Source organism: Penaeus chinensis, chromosome 2 (genome assembly GCF_019202785.1).
Source record: "Penaeus chinensis breed Huanghai No. 1 chromosome 2, ASM1920278v2, whole genome shotgun sequence".
Taxonomy (NCBI): domain Eukaryota; kingdom Metazoa; phylum Arthropoda; class Malacostraca; order Decapoda; family Penaeidae; genus Penaeus; species Penaeus chinensis.
In genome coordinates this window covers 28,333,261-28,339,654 of record NC_061820.1, presented here as the reverse complement: position 1 = coordinate 28,339,654, position 6,394 = coordinate 28,333,261, and the positions used below count along the sequence as shown (strand labels likewise).

The 6,394-nt window shown below is 46.7% G+C and overlaps 1 non-coding gene across 1 annotated transcript; it reads right to left on the bottom strand.

Annotated features, from left to right (window-relative positions):
* Window positions 1–837: 837 nt before the first annotated feature.
* Window positions 838–908, bottom strand: Trnap-agg. The gene has a single exon. It is a non-coding gene; the product is annotated as a tRNA-Pro (tRNA).
* Between the last annotated feature and the right edge of the window lie 5,486 nt (window positions 909–6,394).

The window sequence follows — 6,394 nt, the reverse complement described above, 5'->3', positions numbered from 1 at the left end:
AATTGGTGTACTTCAGACATCAATGGAAACCAGCGCTGAAATACATGAAGCACTGGTGAAAAACATTTATGTACATAATTTCATTCATGTAAACAATCTAAATTCTAATGCAAGTGGTGATGTCCATGATGCTATTCCCATCATCCAAACTGACAGCAACAAGAAGCACGATGGCTACAGTAAAAGCTATGAGTGTTTGTGGTATGTTGAAGAAACATTTTGTTTCCCATGTGGAGCTCTCGAATGATCTAGGAATGTAGTTTCATGGTTATTGGCTTGTACTTATTACAATGAGAGAAAAACAATTACCTGTTATTAACTGCTGCTGCTAGCAACCTCTTTCTACAAAGAAGCTATGGCATCACGATCTCGGTGGCTACGGTCTCAGGAATTACATATTACAGGGCGCTCTCGCACCAAATTTATCAGGAACCCTTCTTGCATGGTGCTCACACAACGGCTGTTCCAATTATTTGGTGCTCACGCTACGGTTGTCTTGCGGTAACTAAGGCAAAATAGTTTAGCTCCATTTTTGCCTCAGTCCGAAAGAAACTGAATCAACTCGTCTGAAGCCGACACTCCCGTTATTAATGCTAAACTGAGGTGGCGAACCATGACTCATGATTTCCTTTGATTTGCCTTGCCATGGTATTTTAAATGTGAAAAGCCGGTGTAAGGGTTTCTTTTGCGATGGTAGACGACTGGCAACGGAATATTACAGACAGAGAGATAAGATGCTCGTGAATTTAATTAATTAAATTTCTCTTTAGCAAGCGTTAACATTTGCAGATACAAGGTATTTTCGTTACTTATTTTCTTCATGGCTCTGCTAAAGGAGGGCCTGACGGGATTTGAACCCGGGACCTCTCGCACCCTAAGCGAGAATCATACCCCTAGACCATCAGGCCGTTGCATGAGTCTAAAAAGAGAAATTTGTGTATTCTGGTTGGCGGTCATCGTGGCCCGCCCACTTTCGCTAACTTTAAAGATACTTATAATCGTCAGAATATGTTTATGTATTATTTAACATTTCCTTTAAATTCAGTTTATCGATACAATTTTTTGTGATTTTTACTATTATGTTTTTAACATATACATTGAAATTCTAGTGATTACGTATGCAGGACAAATTGTTTTATATTCAAATTGCTGTATGATCATTCTTTGTTATTATTACTATCAATATTACCATTATCAATATTATTATCATAACTATTGATAATAATATTATTACTGCTGCTGCTATTACTGCTACCATTTCTATATCGGTTCAATTATTGTTATTGTTGTTAATGTTGCCATTATCACCCTTATTGTTATTATCAGCATCGTTATTTTGATTTGCTTTGTTACTGATGTTCTAATTAATGTCTGATTTGTTATTATGATAATTAGTCCTGATAATTGGGTGCTTCATGCTGGGATGATGTGAAGCGATGGTGTGGTAGCCTAGTTAGCGTTAAGTGCCCATCCTTGCATAATGCCTTCCCGCTTTCAGCTGCCACCGCTGGCTAACCTGGTGCGAAAAAGGGAGCAGCTATGCATAAGACTCCCCTGCCAGCTCATAACCTCTCCATCATCAGACTTCTACAGTGCCTCCTCGTGGCCACCCATGGAAACTAGGTACCTTGCGGTCCTAGGCTGAACTGTGGAGGCTCTTGAGCAGCAGGAGGCCCTAAAGGTACGGAGCTATGGCCCACCGGCGTGTGGATACGCCCTGGCTTCGTACTAACTCCTGTCCCCGCGCCCCCTGGGGTTAATGGGCGGCTGTGGGGAGGCAGGCCTTGCCAGTCGGCCCCCCCGAGATAACCACTGGCAACGCTGGGGGGAGGGCTAAAGTCCCTCCTACCCAGCAAGTACGGCGGGCTGTGGGTCCCTCTGGGTGGCGACCGCTGGGACTCGGGTGGGGAGGGGGGGTTACCCCCAGTCCCAGCTGGGTCCCAGCGGCCGCCAGCTGGCGTGATGCTTGTGGGGGAAAGCCCTAGGGAGCCCTGCAGGTGGATTATGGGGCCTGCAGCCAGCCAACCTCCTCTATATGGGGCGCGTCGGTAGGGGTGGCAGAGGTGGCGCCCACCCGGAGTGACTGCCCGCGCTTAACCTCAGCGGACTGTCAGGGTGGGGGCTTGGAACATCCGTTCCCTGCGACAGGACGATCGGTTACCACTACTATCGAGGGAATTGAAACAGCTGAGAGTTGAGGTGGCTGCTCTCTCGGAGGTGAGAAGACCTGGCAGTGGCACGATTAGTGAGGGTGGCTACACCTACTACTGGTCGGGCCGCAGCGATGGCCACCATCTCCAGGAGTAGCCATAGCCATCTCCAGCAGACTTCAACCCTTGGTAGTTGAGGTCACTCCAGTCGATGAGCGTATCATGGTATTGAGACTGAAGCTTTCATTTGGCTTCATGTCTCTTGTTGCTGTATAAGCTCCTACGGATGTATATAAACTTGAGGCGAAAGAGATGTTTTACGCCAAACTTGCATCTGTGGCAGACAGATGTCCTCGGCAAGTTATTCGTATTGTGCTGGGCGACTTCAATGCGGTATCCGGCTGTGATCGAGCTGGCTATGAGATGTCTGTCGGTCCTCATGGCTCAGAGCTGATGCTGGCAGTGAGAATAGCCTCCTTTTCCGTGACTTTGCTAGGTCCCAGAAATTGAGGATTTCTGGCTCCTGGTATCAGCGTTCTGTCCCGCATCGCTGGACTTGGTACAGCGATACAGAAAGTGGCCAAGGATATCGACCACATCCTCGTTAGCACTCGATGGAGGATCCTCCAGAACTGCAGGGTATATCGAAGCGCTTGTGTTTCTTGTGAACATGACCATAGAATAGTGGTGGCTACTCTCCGGGTTACTTTAGAACCCCCCGTCGCCCAAATGAACACCCTAGGGTGTTTAATTTGGACAGATTGAGGGAGGACGAGGTCTTGTATCGGGGTTTGCCGAGGCTATCTCTGGTCGTCTCACAGCACTCGAGGGCCAGACAGACCTGTTCTTATGTGGGATACCTTCAAGCCTGAAACGCTTGATGCAGCTCAGGATCCATGGTGAACGCCCAAGAACAAGACAGAATTCCATCTCGCAGGAGACGCTGGAAGCCACAGATGCTTGTCGTGCGGCTCGACTGTCAGGGGATCGCACTTTGCACCGCTCTCTGGTGCGCAGGACTAGGTCGCTGTTGAGAAGGGATAAGGAACAGTTTATCAGTAGTCTTGCAGGAGGTCGAAAGCCATTTCCTTGTAAATGACCTTCGTCCTGCCTACCAAGCTCTGAGAAAGCTGAACTACAAGCCCCCCTCACAGACGGCTGCAGTCCGCTCAGCAAGTGGCCAGATAATCTCAGATCCTGATGGGGTGCGTGTGCGTTGGGCTGAGTATTTTGAGCAGTTGTATAAGGTTGATCCACCAACAGTTAACATGGATGCGGGTAATGTTGAGACTCCTCTGCCAATCCCCCATCAGCGAGGATCCACCCTCCCTGACCGAAATCAGGGGGGCGATCTCCAAGCTGAAGAGTGGTAAGCAGCAGGTGTCTGTGGCATCCCAGCCGAATTGTTAAAGGCTGGTGGAGAACCTATGGCAAGGGGCTTGCATGCAGTCCTGTCTGCCATCTGGCAGACTGGTAACCTTTCCCCCTGATCTGCTGAGGGTGTGGTCATCCCTCTCTGGAAGGGGAAAGGGGATCGGTGGGACTGCAGCAATCACGAGGCATTACACTACTCAGTGTACCAGGCAAGGTACTCGCACACATCTTACTGAGACGTATCAGGGACCACCTGTTGAGGCACCAAAGACCGGAGCAATCTGGTTTCACTCCTGGTAAGTCCACAATAGACCGCATCCTGGCGCTTCGAATCATTATAGAGCGCCGTCGTGAGTTCGGACGTGGGCTGCTCGCAGCCTACATCGATCTCAAAAAGGCGTTTGACACGGTGCATCGCGAATCTCTCTGGGAGATCCTGAGACTAAGAGGAATTCCAATAAGGATTATTGGACTAATAGCAAACCTGTATACAGGCACTGAAAGTGCTGTAAAGTGTGGTGGGGGCCTGTCGAGCGTCTTCCTGTTAGTTCAGGGGTGAGCAAGGCTGTGTTCTTGCACCAACACTTTTCAACACTTGCATGGATTGGATACTGGGTAGAGCTACTGTCCAAAGTCACTGTGGAGCAACTCTGGGCATATCAAGGTTACAGACCTTGACTTTGCCGATGATGTTGCCGTACTCTCTGAATCTCTGGAAACCCTTGTAGCGGCTCTTGATGCATTTAGCAATGAAGCGAAGCCCTGGGGCTAGAGGTCTCCTGGACCAAGACCAAGATCCAGGATTTTGGGGGCCTGCTAGGAGACCCTGTACAGTCGATACGTGCTTGCGGGGAAAACATCGAAGTCACAAAGAGCTTTATATACCTCGGTAGTGCATTTCACGACTCTGGGCTGTCAGACCAAGAAGTCAGTAGACGGATTGGCCTGGCAGCAGGGGTCATGAAATCTCTCGACAAGAGTATTTGGAGATGTCCGGTAACCTAGTGCAAAAGGACCAAGTTACGTGTTTTCAAGGCCCTGATACTGCCAGTTTTACTCTATGGTATGTGAAACTTGGACACTATCTTGTGCTCTGGAATCTCGTCTTGATGCCTTTTGTAACAGATCCTTGCGCCGGGGCCGGATCATGGGGTACAGTTGGCGGGACCATGTGTCCAACCAACGGCTGCACCGTGAGACCGGTACAGGACCTGTTACTTGCACAATCCGTGATCGCCAACTCAGGCTATATGGCCACTTGGCTCGACTCCCACAGGATGATCCTGCCCATCAGTTGTCTCTGTCCGAGACAACCCTGGGTGGAGGAGGCCTGTGGGACGACCGAGAAGGTCGTGGCTTGGGCAAATCGATCAAACCTGTCGTGAGGAACTAGAGATGGGATCCTCGTAGGTGGAAGCGGAGGGTGGATGCGGCTATGCGCCCCTGCCAGCGTTAGCTCCATAATGATGATGATGATAACTTATGTTTTCAATTTTAGTTTTATATCCGCCACATTTATTATTATCCCTACTTGTGGCTAATGATAAAATTTTATATAAAATTTTTGTCTGATACTCTTGCCACATGTGTCCCAAGTCAAAGGGGAATTGCGCTAGCTACGGGAATTTATTTTTTAAAAATTTTGCTGATTATCGTTATTACTTTTATTAACCAAGTTTCATTTTCTAAATCATTATTTTTAACCCCCAAGTTTGATTTTTATTTCAGATTCCCAAAAAACAATTCAGAAATTTCATAAAAAACTTTTTTTTCGGGGTTTTTCAAACAGCTTTTAAACTTTTTAGTATGCAGCATGCTTGTTTGGTTAAGAAATCGGGGAAATAATAAAAACAATGACACCATAATTTTTACAGAGGTCCCAAAATTGCCATAGTGTTTTCCCAGTTTTGGGCTTATTTTAAGAAAAGGGGGTTGGGCCCTTTATTAAGCGCCCAGAGGGGCTTGTCTTTTGTTTTTAAAATTTCCCCTCTTTCCCTTAAAGGGCTGAAAAAGGGGGGGCCTCCCCCGGTTTTGGGAACCCGGGCCCTTTTCCCCCGCCCCCTAAGCGAAAATCATCCCCCAAACCCAAATCAGGGCCGCTTTTTAAACAGTGTGAAATTTAGAAATTTTCTTTTTTCCAGTACTTTCCTTGCGGGTGGGGGGGGGCGACCGTTCTTTACCCGCCGTTTCTCTCCCCTCTGGTAAAGGGTTTTAAAATCGCCGAATAAGCTTGTACATTTTTCCTTTTCCATTCCCCAAGAAAAAAAAAATAATATAATCTATTTTAAATAAATAATAAAAATATAATATAATAATATATATAATATATTTTTTAATATATTTTTTTTGGGTACGCGCCCGTTTGTGATCGCCTATGTGTTTTATATAAAATTTTAATTAAAAATAGTATCTGAGATACAAACAAGGGCATCTATACATTATATATGTTTATAAAATAAAACATGTGTTTTTTTGTTTTTTTTTTGGGTTTGGGGTTGTTTGTTTTGTGTGTGTGTGTGTGTGTGGGGGGTGGTTTGCTCATATTGTCAGACTGCTTTTCGCAACATTTTTAACGCCTGAGGGTCTGGGGGTATGTTTCTCGTTTTGGGGGTGCGAGAGGCCCCGGGGTTCAAATCCCGGTCGGGCCCCCCGGGTAGTGGGGGTTTTAAATTTCCTTAAATGCCCTACCGAAAATTTTGACTGCAAAATTTTGATTTCAGATGAGTTGTTTGTTGGGAAAGGGAACTAAATTTTTGGGTTTAAGATTTTTTCCCTCCAGTATACACGCAGATAAAATTTTTTACAAAACGCTCTCCCCTCTCTCTTTCACCCCCACCCCCACCCCTCACACACACACACACACACACACA